We start from the raw sequence: 17023 nt of genomic DNA on the forward strand, positions 1-17023 counted from the left end.
AGGGATGGAGCCTCAAGTCATGCTCATTTTCTATCTAAGCACTTCCAGATTAACTCCAGAAGTCCATCAGCACTGCCTTTCCCTTCTCTCTCCAGAGTCTAGAACCCCAAATTAGACATAGTGTTCCCTCATCTTCCTTCATAGTTTAATTTGGCCAGCATTTGTCCAAATTAAACCCATGCTTAATCACACCACAGTCTAGACAATGTGAAAGTGAAGAATCAAGTGATGACTGTCTTGGGTGTTGATCTTACACAATCAACATTCATCCTTTTTTTTTAATTCGATATTTTCTTTATTTAGATTTCAACTGTTATCCCCTTTCCCTGTTTCCATCCAGAAACTCTCTATCCCTTTGGCCTGCTTCTATGAGAGTGTTCCGCCACCCACCCACTCCCGCCTCCCCACCCTGGCATTCCCCTACATTGGGGCATCAAGCCTTCACAGGACCAAGGGCCTTTCTTCCCATTGATGTCCTACAAAGCCATCCTCTGCTACATATACCGCTGGAGCCATGGATCCCTCCATGTGTACACTTTGGTTGGTGGTTTAGTCTCCCAGAGCTCTGGTGGTACTTGTTAGTTCATATTGTTGTTCTTCCTATGGGGTTACAAATCCCTTCAGCTCCTTCAGTCCTTTCTCTAGCTCCTCCATTGGGGACCCGGTGCTCAGTCCAATGGTTGGCTGTGAGCATCCGCCTCTGTATTTGTCAGGCTTTGGCAGAGCCTCTCAGGAGACAGCTATATCAGGCTACTGTCAGCAACTACTTGGTGTCCACAATAGTGTCCCAATTTGGTATATGGGATGGATCCCCAGGAGGGGCAGTCTCTGGATGGCCTTTCCCACATTCTTATTCCTCATGCTTAGGGCTAGCCTGAGTACACAGCTGTATATTTTCCCTGAAAGAAAAACAGGAATCACCACACAGAGTGGTGCTAGATTCTGACACTTGGTTACATCACCCCTAGGTCTTTGGATGGGATAGTTATTATCACTTCATGTTCCATATTGTCTAGATTGAGAAATGTGGGCTCGTCAACATCCACATTAACTAGAGAGCATCACAAATGCTGAGCCACAGTATGCAGTAAATAACATTAGTGTCAGGAAAAGGCTTAACTGATGCAGTAGAAATTTGAAGAAGGGACAGATGTCAACTTAGTAGAAAGAGAGCTTCCCAGTAGCTTTGAGGTGGATACACATTTTCTTAGACAAGGTAAAAATAAAAGTGCCCTATGTATTGAAAACAGATGTAGTGACTTCAGATTATTGCTGACATTTGGATACCATGGAGGTGAAAAGGAGTACAATAGATGAAACTTGACTGCAAAACATAGCAGTCCCATGTATCTTATATTCTGGGAAGGCAGTCGATAAACACTTTAACAAATAAATACGTACCTCACATGTTAGAAAATAATTCACTCTCTGAAAGATAAGACAACAGATCAACACAGGTTGAAGCATTCATACAGGAGGCCATTTTAGAATGAGTGGAAAGGATACTCCTTTGAAAATGGTTTCAACAAAATGAGAATAGTGGCTACCCTTAGCATTTAAAACTGAAGTCACTGAAACAGCATGGCAGATTGCCAGTGTCTATGACTTCTAAGCTCTATACTTGAATGAATCTCATTTTATTATTTTGTTTTTCGGTATATTGGAATTTTGAAGGACTTGTGACTGAGCTACACCACTCCTGAATAGAACGTAGGAACTGCCAAAGAAACGTGTTTCTTTCTCTATGTTTACTGCTGTATTATTCATAATAGCTTTGAGGTGGAAATACAGAGACATACATCACTAAAGAAAGAATAAAGGATACGTGGATAATATACACAGTGAAATTTTATTCAACCCTAAGGAGAAATGAACTTGCAACATTTGCCAGAAAACGGATAGAAACGGGAATTCTTACGTTAAGGAAAGCAACCCAGGATTGGGGAGACAAGGACCACATCTTTTATTCATTTTTTTTCACATGCAGACCAGAGACTCTAAGTTTTATTTGTGTTTATGTACAAATTAAGCAATGCATTTAAAAACTAAATGAAATACTGTGTTATCAATGGTCAATTTCAAAATATAGAAATTGTGTTAAAGATTAATATTTAATTCATAAAGTTGTTAAGCTTATTTTCATCTTATAGGATCAACTTTTTCTGTTTCTAAGATTTACATTTTATAGTTTTATATTTCATATTAAGGTATGTACTCCCAAACAAAATTGGCACCTTCTTTTAACATAGTAATGGGTATTATAAGTAATTAATTATATTGCATATGTTTTATGAAGTCATTAGACTGATATGTTTGACTGAGGATAAAAATAAACGAGAAATAGATAGCCCCGTGAAAGAGTAAGAATGGGAATGCTGTTTTGAGAAAATGTGGGAACTTGATTTCAATTATTTTATGTATTATTGCAGATGATTACCCTCAAAAAGAAAAGAAGACTGCATCTCTGAGTTGCAAAGCCTAGCCCTTACACTTTGACTCCCTATTTAAGGCAGAAAGAAATAATAATGGAAAGAAAACAAAGAGACACTCTTTAACTGACAATGTTAAGCTAATAATGAAAAGTTATTAGTTTATAAAATATTTGTAAAATATACATCAGTAAGTTGGGATTATGTCAAAACTAAAACAAAGCATAGCTTGTTGAGGTGGTTTTACTGATTTTTATTTAATTGCTATGAATATACATTTCTCACATATTTCTCAGATAATTTGTAAAAATAATGTTAATGTAAAATTATATTAAAATAATAATTTATTGCTCTTAATGGAGTTAATAGACTCCTCAATGTAATTAAATATAAATAAATCTCTAAGATAAATGGTATTAAGTGATGTAATATAAGGCAGGAAAACACAGCTATGAAGTTATGCTTTTCAGTATCATGCGAACATCACAATGGTTTCTGTTCCATCTGCATCATCCTTTCGATCATCCTGGAACCATTAACGTGGACTGTACCCCATAATTCCCAATAGCATTTAGGGTAGCCTTAAAAAGGGAGGAATGCTACTCCCTTTCTCAGATACTTTGTAGTCAAATATGTTTTATAACAATTTACGTGGTGTGGTGCCGTCCTTAGTCACAGAAAATTGACATGGTGGCCTAAAGAGAACTCTTAGGCTCAAATACCCAAAATAACAGATAGCTGACAACCTTTTAGGAAGCAGAGTAGTTTCTTCATTTCTGCCTTTATCGGAGGGGTGTGGTGGTGTTGATTAAAGAAAGCTTTTATTAAGGGTGAGGAAATACACACACAGCAAGGGATACAGTGCAAAAATACCTCCTACAAACTATCAGGGAAATTCAGTCTACCATTAAGGGATAAAGATTTATGGATGTTTCTTGGGGCTTCCTGCTCCAATTCATGACTAGTAACCTTGAACTAAATAGCAAAACAGATAGATCTATAAGTTTGGCCTAGGTTGATCCACCAGCGGGGATCTTTACCTGGAAAAAGAAAAGGCCAATGAGATTTGTTTTGAGCTGTCAGGCTTTTGTCTCCAGGCAGGAGGACAAAGAAGTAGCCAGCCATATTGGAAGCTCACCATTTTTCTTATCTTTCCCTCTCCATCTGCCTACCAGGGAATGTAACTAACTCATGGTCCCTCACTTCTCCCTTTCAAAGGCTAAATGCTATTAAGAGTTTGGAGTATAATCCATTTTAACGATCCCATGACGATAAAGGGGGTGACATAAATGGAACAGGAAACACGGTGATGTTCCAAAAGCATAACTTTATTTGATATTCATTTTCCTACCTTCTATTATATCACTTAATAGCATTTACCTTAGAGATTTATTTATTTTAATAATATTGAGTGGCATATAAATTCCATTAAGAGCAAGACATTATTATTTTTAATATAATTTTCTAAATAAACATTAGTATTTTGCCTTTTCAAAATAAAAGGTAAGATACATTTTAGTGATGATTCTTGTATAGTTCATTAATTACACTTAAAATAAAAATGTGTATGTCAAAAGATTATGTGTATATGTGATTTTTAGCAAATTGTACTAAACTTAATCTGTTGTACATAAAGTTAGCAGAGTTGTAAATTACACTTCCTGGATATCTACAGTGTTAAAACACAGTACATTTTACTTGCATGGAGATTTCTATTCCAGAAAGGTATTAAACATGACAGTCTGACAATGTGTCCTTGGGATGCTGTCATTTCTAGTCTCAGATCAGCTGACAAGACCTCAGCTGGCCCCTACAAGTTGCTTAAGAAAACTTCTGAAACCATCCTATGGGCCACGTGCCAGCTGTCACTTGGGAAATAATCCTGATCAATTGAGATCAATCTGTGCACGTGAAAACCAGTCATATGGCTTGCTCCAATAGAGTTTGTGTGGGGGAAAGGCCTTATCAAATTTCTTGGAAATGAAATTATTGTTGTAGCCATGGTATTTCCAAACCATTCCGTCACAAGGCAAGAAGCTGTAGCTTTTGAAAAGTCACATGTTCTTATAATGATCTGCACAATGCTTTTATTGTAAGTGGGGGAAATGAAAATGGTTGCACAGTAATACTGTCAAAGCTTTAAACATACACCTCTCAATAGTGTTAAGTTGTAGGCATTTAAACATCACAGCATCCTGATGTAAATACCATAGCCACAGGGTAAAGAGGGAGAAAATAGACAGAAATAAAAAAATGTGGAGCAGAGACTGAAGGAAAGGCCAACCAAAGACTGCCCCACCTGGACTGGGCACGGGGTTCTCAATAGAGGAGTTAGAGAAAAGACTGAAGGAGCTGAAGGAGTTTGCAACCCCATAGGAAGAACAACAATATCAACCAACTGGACCACTGCCCAGAGCTCCCAAGGACTAAACCACCAACCAAAGAGCACACATGGAGAGACCCATGACTCCAGCTGCTTATGTAGCAGGGGATGGCCTTGTCAGACATCAATGGAAGGAGTAGCCTTTGGTCCTGTGAAGGCTCGATGGATGCCCCAATGTAGAGGAATGCCAAGGCAGGGAGGTAGGAGTGGGTGGGTGGGTGAGCAAACACCCTCATAAAAGCAGGAGGGAGGGGATGGGTTAGGGGGTTTCTGGAGGGGAAACTGGAAAAAGGGGTAACATTGGAAATGTAAATAAATAAAATATCTAATAATAATAAAAAAAGTAAGAATAACCTTGACCCTACCCTGGACTTGGATTCACATTGTAGAATTCAAATCCTAGAAATGAAAATGTATTGTGCAAATGACTTGGGTGAAACCAAAGTTCTCATACAGAACAATATGCTTGGTTAATAATGAAAAAAACCTTGAAGTTATTCTTTGTAGATTATAATGGAAAAATTTTTTACTGAAGCATGCTCTGCCAACAGACACTGCTTGATTTGATTTCTAAAGAAGACTCAGAAGGCATCCATGCTACTATACTTAATACTAAACAGATAGGAGGGTTTCCATTATCCTTATATGTCCAATATAAAACTAAGCATTGAAGAAAATGAAAAGAACATGGGGTATAGTAATAATATTTCACGTTATTCAAAATATGCTTTTTGTTTTAATTCATTATCTAAATGTAAAGGCAAAGATCTTATCTAGTCAGTCAGAAAGTTCCTAACTCTGTTTGCTGATGATGCTAGTTTTAGCATACAGATTTCCATAAATACATTAATCATAATTTGTTGTGTGTCATTATAAAGAGCAAGCTTCTCTTGGTCAGCAGTACAGAAAGCAGACAATCCAAAGCTGCTTAGTCATACAAACTTTGAAGGAAAGGGATAAGGTCCACCTTTACTCTTTTGATTGCTGTGAGTAGCCTGCTTTTGAAGAATATAAACTTGTGACTTTTTATAGTCACGAAAGAACTGGGGTCGTTAAAAATGGAATCTGAAATACATTAAACAATACACTAAATTTTCTTTCTAAACCTTCATAGGTTAAATAGGAAAGGTTTAATGTTTTTCATGATAATCTCACTAAATGTTCTCCTCTTTAGAAGACAAGAGAGGTGAACAGAATCCTTAGGGTATTTATGTTCAACATCACCTTATCACCTCTTCACCTACCATTAGCTCTGCAAATTCTTTCAAAGCACATGAAGGAAAGTTTTGCCATAAAATTCATTAACTGGAAATAGAATTAAGTAATCTCAACTAATATATGGAACTGTAGCATCCAAAGCCAAAGAATGCCCATTGAGATAGTTTTTCTCATAAGTCCTTTGCAACACAGATGGCACTTTGGAAGTTACAGGTGTGCTTATTTACCATGATCTTGATTTGCGAGGTGAGACAAAGTAGAACTTTAGAGTAAAAAATAGTTGAGAGCATAACCTGAATAATCAATTAGAAAAATACATTCCAGGTATCTTAAGTGTATTTGGAAGTATAAGCGTAATTGTTGTACAAGAGTGTGTGAATAAGCATGTGTGTAAATTTTTATATCTAAAAATCTTAGCTCTGAGATGATACATTTTATACTAATAATGTAGATGCATATTGTTTATTAACGGTGTTTCAGAAAACACAATTTCTTGTGATTCCTTCTGTGACTTTATTTTACGTAAATGTGGTTGGGTTCAATTATTTAATCCTTGGCAAAAATAAATGTGTGCAAGCATTATTTCTTAACTATTCAAGAAAAAAATTGAAAAAGTTATGTAACATAATCTGGCAAACTTACCTCAGTATTAAGCAGTGCTCTACACTATTAAAGGCATTAGCCTCATCAACAGCACACGTTTCTAAGTTATCTAAATCTCCCATTAAAATATTTTATTGAATGTCTTTTTTTATATCTGATATGACTTTAAACTTACCAAGTTCCTCTGTGGGCATCTTGAAAAAGAAGCATGAATTCGACAGAGAGGAGGCATGTAATTAATGCTCTGAGGCTCCCAATCAGTGAATGCAAATAGTATCTGGGTTTACAACAGAAACACCTTCTTCCATCTATGGCTTGCTCAGGAGTCTGGACTTAGTCTCCTAGAATTCTAGGTCTAGATAGTTTAGAGGGGAGAAGCAATCATTTCTCTGATCCCACTGAGAACATAGTGTTTCTTAGAAAAGCAAACTAGTCCAGGAATTACCTCAGGAGTATTATCATCCACAAATAAATAATTCATGGACTGTTTTGAAAATTATGTTATCAATTGTGATTAATAGATGGTTATGTATTTGTAAAAGTGGCTAGCCTTGAGCCAGAGAGCAAAGGCATAACTCCAGTATTAACAGAATCTCCATGTAGGGTTTAGAATGGAGAAACATGTGTTAAAGCGCAAATGCGGCAATTGCATTTATTTAAAGTCAGATCAGGAAACATTTCTTTGATGTTTACTTTTTAAAAATAAATTGATTCTTTCATCCTTTTCTACAGTCCAGACTTCATCCCCTCCCAGTCTGCCCCCTAGACCACTGCCCATCCCATCCCCACCCCCACACCCCATCCCCATCTCCAAGAGAATGTCCCCAGCCCCCACCCCCAGCCCCCACCACACTCCGTGGGGCCTCAAGTCTCTTGAGGGTCAGGTGCATCTTCGCTCACTGAGGCCACACATATTTTATATCAAGGATTTCTGGGCAGTTTCTTGCACAACCAGCTAATAGTGTTATTGACTAGTTTTGCCAGCTCTTTGCACATTTTCACCCATATTCTTTCCGTTGCTTTCCTTTAATGATTTCTAAGCAGTTCTCTCTCTCTTTCTCTCTCTCTCTCTTTACATTGATGTTGTCTATGTGAGGGTGTCAGATTCCCTGGAAAAGGAACTAGACAGTGGTGAACTGCCATGTGAGTGCTGGGATTTAAACCTAGGTCCTTTGGAAGAACTGCCAGTGCTTTCAACCACTGAGCCATCTCTCTAGCCCCACAAAGGAGATTTTGTTAAGGAATTCGAAGAAATACATATTGCTGACACAGATCACCAATCTCAGGAACAGGCCATGTGATCTCACTTTCTCTCCTTCTCCTTTGTCAAGGAGGTACAGAGAATTGAATGACTTAGCGCTGTGGAAATAATATGAAACCAGAAAATTAAAAGGCTACCCTGAGTTCTGCCATGAGCTAGCTAAGAGACTTCTTTGACTGTCAACAGTTGAGGGTTTTTGTTTTTATATATTATTATTCTTTAAAGACCAGGCAGTGTGTGTGTTGGAGGCCTTATATCAGCTAGTGTATGCTGCCTGTTTGGTGGCTCAGTGTCTGAAAGAACTTGGGGGTCTAGGTTAGTTGAGACATTATTCAGTGTCTAAAATGCAGAACTTGAATCACTGTGGGAAGGACTTTTATCATATCTAAAGAATTAATGGCTTTCTTGGCTCCTGTATTTCTAGTAATGTAAAAAGTTTTATGTCTGTGAATATTTAGTATTTTTAGATTTTTACATTTTATGTGTGTATTTTGCCTGCGTGTATGCATGTGCATCATATTCTTGGTGCCCAGGGAGATCCGAAGAGAGCATCAAATCTCCTAGAACAGGAGTTACAAATAGTTGTCCTGAACCACTCTGTGGTGTGGTGAGAACTGAGCCTGGACCTTCTGCAAGAACGAACGCTCTTACCCCGTGAACCATCTCTCCAGCCCCAAATCTGGAGTTGTTTAGTTTTTAATTTTGTTATTATAGTTATTTTGTTTCATTTTTATCAGTACTCCATGGTTTTCGTTTTTGCATGTCATCCTTCCAAGATGTCAAGTGTGAAGTATCGAAATTTGGCTAGTAAGGATGAACAGCTGAGTCGAAATGATTACGGATACCCTGTGACACACTAACCAGCCCCATCTACATAGGACATTTGTGTAATAATGTGCCTGCCTCCTTTGTCACCAGCAATGTTATTATGAGTAGGTGAAGTAGGAACCGAGGGTGCCTTGAAACAGTGTCTGGGTACCCAGGTTATTGAATACTAATATTAAATGTTGATACTGACTTTAAAGCTATCGGATCCTTGTATTTTCCCCACCTCCACGTCATGTCATCTCTTTTCCATTTCTTTCCCAGGTTATCCTGAATGGTCACTCAGACAACATTTTACTCAACTATAAAGGTAGGGGAAATCTTTTGATCATAAATTTATTTTAACAGTTTCAAAGTATCCTCAGTAGATATAGATAGGATTGATTCCATCCATTGTCGGTAATGTGCCATGATCGATTATCTCCCCTGAATTGCTAAACTTGAATTCGCACAATCAGTGTTTGTCAGTCCAAATGTTTTCTATACTGTTTGTTTTACTGTGGAAAACATTCTGCTACATATAAGTCATCATCTTCTATATTACTTTCTCCATGATTTTATAGTAACTTGACATACTATATACAATTTTCAAATATCAGGAACCTTCACATGTGTACTGATAAATGATAGACAGACAATATGTAGATACTTAGCATCTCTTATGCACAGTGGTTTTATATTTTTCTTGCTATTCTACAGCTAAAGATTTTAAGGAAATAGCTCAAATATCCAAAACACAAATCCTACTTGTGAATAATTTCACAATATAATGTTAATTTGAAAGGATATTTTTAGTATTTACTTTGCTTACAATTCCTGAAAATGCAGCCCTTTGCTTGCTTAGGGCGTACATGAAGATAAATTTAGAGATTCTACTCTAGTAACTACTTCTCTGCTAATAACTTAATTGTAGCTATTTCAAACCAAATTGGTTAATTGTGGTGAATCATGTGCAGCTTGCTCAGATGTAGGTCATTCCCCGCTCCCACACTCTAGGACCTCGTTTCTAATCCGGGACAGACTGCTTCTTGCCTAAAGAGAGAAAAACGGTGCAGATCACAGACCTTGGGTAAAACCAAAACAATAACGTAAAAATTAGCAGTGCACCACGGAATCAGAGTGTTCCCGTTCAGATGGGAAGGTAGGCTGCATTTATTTAGACCTGGGTTAATGATTTCTTAGCTTTGTTATGTTGTTGCTCTAAGATTCCTGGCCACCAAATCATGGCCTGGAGGAGGATGTTTCCCCATCTGTAGAGTACATGGGGTAACGTAATTCTTGGCAATGGAAATGAAGAGCAACTTAAATAAACCAAAAGAAGTTGAGGCCTGTAAAATGACTTCTGATGCTCCTTTGGAAGATACGGTGCTGGTTCATTTGGTGCTCTCAATGAATGATGGAGGAGTTGATCCCAAAATATGACATGCAGCTCCTGGTGAGACCATCAGAAGGGTTGATGGGAGGAGACCGTGTGCAACTCATGCTGAGGCCATCTTGATGAGGTGGTCATGGCAGCTACAGAGCTGTCTCTTTATTTCTGCTGGGTGCAGATCTAGTCTGTAGGCATCTTTGTAGAATATGGGTTGTATTATTTCTGATGAGTAGGCAAGGTCTTACGATTCCACTCAGACTTTATACATGTCGTCCATTGTATTGAAAACTCCTGATTTAGATTGTTTCACTCACTGGCTTTCATCTTCATGTGATGTTGCTGACGTTTCTGATATGTTGAAACAATAAGTACCTAAGTCTTGCTGCTAATTGACTAAAAGCTCCTTTTATGATTTAATTCTCAGAAATTAAAAATTCTGCAATTATGTGAGTTTTTAAATCATACCTTCATTGGAATTTTAGTATTCTAGGACCTGAATAGGAGGCCGATGTAACTCAGTAGTCAAATATTTTTCAAGCAGGCTTTGGGTTCAATTCTCAGCTATAAAAAAAGAATCATTTATGACTATAGATAATTTAATCATCACTATGGATACTTTTAAAATATTAGCAAGCAGTAATACATAAAAATCAATTTTTTCTGTAAACTAAGAAAAAGGGATTATTATTTTTAATATTTAGCATGATGAACTAGATTTTAAAATCTATTTTTAAAGAAAATAGATTATGCATATTTTCACCTCTAATACAAACCCTTGTTTTATGAATCATTTAATTATAATATAGAGAATTATACTATACAATAGGTGACATTTCCCCAAAAAGTTATCTTACTAACATTTGATTATTTCAGTCTTTCTTCATGTCCATAAACAACAATATTAATAAAGGCAAATGATACTTTTATAGTGTTGGCACGATTCGGAGCTTTTTCCTCTTTTAATTTAGATCTCCATCTAAGTCAACAGTGTCCATTTCCTCTTCTAATGACTTGCATTAGATGATCTTTGGGTGTATCATAATTTATTTAATAGATCCTCTAAACATTGCTTTTAAAATAAAATTTTAAAATAGAACGGAGAGCAGTTTTCCCTAATTACACTTCTGGCAGATGTACAAAAGAATAATTCCCATTTGAATCAAGAAATTAAGGAGTGAAAAAAATGTTTTACAAGAGGCACAGAGAGTAGTAGTAGGTAAGCATTCTCCTGTCAGAAGAAAGTAAATGTTATAGATGATCATGAAAATGTGTCATAAATAGGCAAAATTGACAAGCACCCAAATTCCTCAAGATTTGCTGCAAACAGCACTACTTCCCATAAATGTTTAGAGGTTCTCCTCTTTCTCTCTGGTGGCTATTTGTCATGCCTCTCCATAGCAATTTGAAAAAAAAAATAGAATTCACATATCGAAATTAATTTGTGTTTGTCTTTTTGTCCATGCCCTTTAGGGTCATGATTGTATTGCTCATCTTTGAAATTAATGAATGTAAAAAAAAATTCATTCACCTAAATGGAGTGAAATGAGACAATACAACTATTGAATTGTACATGCATTTTTTAAGGGAAATTTTTTGTTCTTCTATTATGTCTTGATTAAATCATATTTTTCTATTTGGTTTTGGGAAATATATAAATATTTGTGTTTTGATGTACAATGAAATTATTTTACATGGAATTTCAATGGTTACTTTTGGTATCCAGCCACAAGATTTTCTTAAAACAACACACATAAGATTCAAGTATTTTTGAAAAATATTTATGATATAGTAAAATTACTTATTTGGTCTAAAATTGGAAATATTGCACTTAGAATTTCTGTTCCCTTTCATAAATTGTTTGCACACATGGCATTGTTATTGTTGATATTATATGGACAAAAGAGGCTCTGTTTATCAAAATATTCAGTATTTATTTACCAGACAATGGTAATATATGCAAGAAGAAGCTGTGAAGACAGAGTATCATAATATCACAGTATGCTGTGTGATGTAAATTGCTATTCAGTTCACACCATTTAAGTCATGAACATTGCCTCAACTAACAAAATTAGAGTTATCACCGGACGGAATTTTATTCCAAAGGAGCTCAGATCCCTTATTCTAAATTCAGTAGTAATACTCGTTAATAATATAGAGACCATGTTTACTAATTCTTTGGGAGGTAATAAAAATTAGCCAGCATAATATCTAATAAGAAATTGTTTAAAAAAAAACCCGATTCTATATGAGCTGAAAGAAATTCATTTGAAACCCAGGGTTACCAGTACATAACTAGTGCTTCCAGTACACAAACATGAGTTATTACACTGACTTAAAATATGTAATCTTCACCTATAATTACCTTCCTGTCTGGGATAATATATAAGCAAATGACATTTCAGTGTGACTGACTGTGGTCCTTACTTGGGTAGGTATCTTGGGTATGGAAAATAACAGAGTAACCTCTGTCTTCCTGTGGGTGAAACCAATACCCATGATGGAGAATAAACTACATGGAAACAGTAGAGTGATTCAGTCCCACGTATAGACTATTGATGGTGATTAATAAATGTTTTGAATGAATGCCAACTTAATTGGAATTAACTGACAAGGCAAAGGTTAAAGTACCCATTGGAGAAGAGCTAGGCACCAAACTAGAAGCATTTAACAGCCTGGTGATTGAAGAAACAGACAGGTTTACACTTCCCCTAAGGCATTTATATTTTTCTGTGAGGGAGAGAGGTACAAGGGAGTCTCCTCTACAAACCAAATGAAGACCACTAGCTTTTCCTGTGTATAACAAGAATATAATAGTGTAGTTGGTGTTACAGTTGATTACAGGTGACTACATCCAAAGGAGGTGGAACCAACCTGGAAGTGTTTAACCAGCATGGTATTTCACTAAGAAGCTGAAGGTGACATACAGTCATGACTAAGGTTTTGAAGATCGATGGAGATCTACATGGTTTTGGAGTCACTTGGTCTAAGGAGTCAGTAAATTTCTCAAAGGCTTTCTTTTTTTTTTTTTTTCCATTTTTTATTAGGTATTTAGCTCATTTACATTTCGAATGCTATACCAAAAGTCCCCCATATCCACCCACCCCCACTCCCCTGCCCACCCACTCCCCCTTTTTGGCCCTGGTGTTCCCCTGTACAGGGGCATATAAAGTTTGCAAGTCCAATGGGCCTCTCTTTCCAGTGATGGCCGACTAGGCCATCTTTTGATATATATGCAGCTAGAGTCAAGAGCTCCGGGGTACTGGTTAGTTCATAATGTTGTTCCATCTATAGGGTTGCAGATCCCTTTAGCTCCTTGGCTACTTTCTCTAGCTCCTGTATAGTCAAGAGGGAGGAATGGGAATTGCAGTATAAAGAGAGTGAAAGCTTGGGAAATTCCTAAAATTTGTTCTGTATGTTTCCAGATGGATGACATCATCCTAAATTAATCAGGGGGCACAAGTGTATGGGATGTAGGGAAAAATGTTAACAACAACAACAAAATAGAACCCAGTCTTAGAAATTAACTCTGTAATGCCTATTGAAGAGAGTCAAAGCTAAAGAAAGTGCATGTGTGTTTTTGGCATGTGCATATGCAACAAGAATTCCCTATGCCAATGCTGCCTGCACAACATCATGCAAACATTTTGCTTTCTCATTACTTTATTGCCGTCAAATTAATTTATTGCTTGAAGATATCATTTGAAACTCCAGTAATTAATTCCCTGTTTCCAAGTGTACCACAAGCAGAGAATACCATAGCTTAAAACTGATCCCAGACTGATGGCAAAAATCATGTCTCTAATATCAAAGAAAATAGAGAAAGAGCCAGCTACATGCCTCAACCTGTTTCCGTTTCAATTACCTGGACTATCGAGGCAAAAGACAGCCTATGCGCTTGATTTATCCTTATGGTTGTCTTAGTCTTCTGCTTCGCTTTGCTCAGAGTATATCTTCATTGTCTACTATTATAAGAAAGGAAATTTAATTTATATCATTATCTTTGGTATTTCCACAGAAATGAAATTAAAATGTTTTTATTGAGATAATAGTTTGCTGAACCAAAGGGAGAGTGTTCACCAGGAATGACCTCTGTTACATTGTGATCTGGTCAGACACTTGTTCCTCTTCCTTCCACTCCTGCTGCTTCTCCTTCTCCTCCTCCTTTTCTGTTAACCACAAACCTCATGATTCTGTCCTGTCACTTTGAGTTTTGAGTATCACCTGACTTAATATACCCAAAACAACTAAACACATCGAAAATGTCTGCATGTTTGAGTCAATGATGGGAAGGCTAACTTTTTACTCAACAAAGGCACCTGGAGTGAAATTCACCATTTGTCAAAGACACTTTTCATACATCCAACCCAACTGTGGCTTTTATCAGAGCAGCCCCAAATGTAAGGTTTCAACTGACTGTATGTTACCAGTATAAGCTCACTAAATTTATGTCCATAACTACTTAGTAACTTTTTAAGCTTTTGGGATAATCAAGATTGGTAAATAAAATGCACGAATGAATCAATTTTTTCTATTGGATAATTTATGAAATATATATATATATATATATATATCCCCTTTCTCTTACATACAATGGAAGTATATGTCAACTTTCATTAATCAGTTTTCCTTAGGAATCTAAAAATGAAAATATTTAAATATTTATAAATTTGAATATTTCAAAAGTCAGAAACATTTAATAGTCCAAAAGTAAAGTATGCAAGCAACATCTCACCACTTATTTTAATCTATTAACATGTTTATATTTTATGGTTTTAGTCAGTGGACATGCATCTTTTGTTGCTTATTAGATAATGCAGTAGGCATTGGAGACCCAGTAGTAGTCATAAGTCACATTTTTTTCTTTCAGATGTATATGCAGATCTAAGAGCACAGAATGTAATGCATATTAACAGGTCCAAGTATGTCCTATAAAGGAGGAGATGTAAGAGAATTTTAAGTGTCAGATACACTAAATAAATGTATAAGATAGTCCCAGGTACCATAAGTATATGAAATAGTTAAAGAAATCCTACTTAAGAAATACCAACATGGTGTGTTGGAAGAGTGGAGGTGGATTGCCATTTTGACAGCTCTCAACAGTGTTGCATGCAATGCAAACTATGTAGAGCTAAAAGAAGAGTGTGATCTGATCACGGTAGTGGTAGGGTCATGGGAGGAAAGGGAGGAGGCAATAATGATATAAGTACATCGTAATCCTAAATAATAAAATAAATAAATAAATATAAAAATTGCCGGGCAGTGGTGGCGCACACCTTTAATCTCAGCACATGGGAGGCAGAGGCAGGTGAATTTCTGAGTTTGAGACCAGCATGGTCTACAGAGTGAGTTCCAGGACAACCAGGACTACACAGAGAAACCCTGTCTTGAAAAACCAAAAAAATAAAAATAAACAAAATAAAAATTAAGAACAATGAAAAGCCTGATTTTACAGTAAATAGTATTATAATTTCCTGGCAAGTGTCTCATTCAGAGTATGGTGTCTTTGAGCAGTAAAGGGCTTTCTTTAATATGGGTTGTGGTGGTTTGAACGAGAGATCTCTCCATAGGCTCGTGTGTTTGAACACTGGTCTCCAGTAGGTGGTGATGTTTGGGGAGGATTTGTGCCACTTGGAAAGGCACTGAGAACTTAGCTTTGTGCTAGCTACTTCCTGTTCTGTCTGCTTCTTGTGTGTGGACGATAATCAGCCCCTGCTCCTGCTACCATTGCATGCCTGCCTTACCACTGTGAGCATTCTTGACCCTGGAACCATACGTTATTTTAAACCCTTTCATTTATATTGCTCTTTGTCTATAATATTTTATCATGGCAACAGGAAAAAAAATAATACAGATTCCTTATAATTTGAAACATAGGGATTTGAGATCGGGAAAAAAAAGCAAAAAAACAAAAACCTTCCAAAATAAAAGTTCACTTAAATCTTGTGACTTTTCTAAACGACTCAGCTTTTTAAAGTTCAACCTACACACCAAACCATAAATCTTTGTCCCAGTGCAGCGGCCATAAAACATGACCATATATGACTCTGTATGCAGGATCCCACTTCCTGCTAGTTTACAGTCATAGTAGCATTCACTCATGTGGAGAACAACTTTCCCAACAATAAACTCTTCAGGGATCTAACTCAGACACATAAAGAAAATCATGTTTTTTTGCAAAACAAATTAACCATGCAATTCAAAGGAGGCAACTAAGAAAAGTTTTTCTTTGAGTGTGAACTATGCTTTAGATAACTATTAAATCTTATGAAATATATTTGAGGCCAGTACTTTACTTAAGTCCATTTTAATTAGAACTATAGATACCAGGAACTTCTTTGTGGAATCAGTATTATTAAAGAGATATAAGGAAAAATGTAACAAAGATATATGAACTCTGTGATCTTGATTTTTAATTTTTAAAAAAAATTTGACTATTTCTATTCATATGTTATTTCATCATTGTCCAGGTATTTTTGAGCAAAGCTGCTAACTTTCATTAAAAGCAGAAGAGACGCTTTATCGCTTACTTTGATAATGCTTTCATCTAACTGGGATTTCAGATGATTTATCTTTTTTTCATCATTTCTCATCACTTACTTTAAAATACGTATGTAGAACTATGTCCAAATCATATAGAAAAGCTCCTGTGTTTTATAGAATATACAGTTGGTTAAAAAGAATTAACTGTAAACATCAGAGCTCTCTTTGCTTTTGAGCATTCCAGGTGGGAGGGGTCCTTTCACCAGTCCAGTACACGTTTTTTTTTCACTTCCTTGGCACCTATCGCTTTTATCTTCTTTCTAGAATACTCCCTTGACCTGAATGAGACATACAGAGCTCTCCTCTGTCTATGATAAGTAAATATTGATTGATAGGATTTGGGAGGTGTCTAAAAGGTATTTTAAAATAAATCTTTTCAAAAATATTGTGGG

General features: G+C 36.4%; 1 long non-coding RNA gene across 1 annotated transcript in view; it reads left to right on the top strand.

The window, feature by feature from the left end:
- Mir99ahg (Mir99a and Mirlet7c-1 host gene (non-protein coding)) overlaps positions 1-11490 on the top strand; it is a 229101-nt gene extending 217611 nt beyond the window's left edge. Inside the window, exon 5 of the long non-coding RNA NR_015543.3 lies at positions 8984-11490. This is a non-coding gene — a long non-coding RNA (Mir99a and Mirlet7c-1 host gene (non-protein coding)). The remainder of the gene's footprint in view (positions 1-8983) is intronic.
- The last annotated feature ends 5533 nt before the right edge of the window (positions 11491-17023 follow it).

This window comes from Mus musculus, chromosome 16, assembly GCF_000001635.26.
Source record: "Mus musculus strain C57BL/6J chromosome 16, GRCm38.p6 C57BL/6J".
NCBI classification, from domain to species: domain Eukaryota; kingdom Metazoa; phylum Chordata; class Mammalia; order Rodentia; family Muridae; genus Mus; species Mus musculus.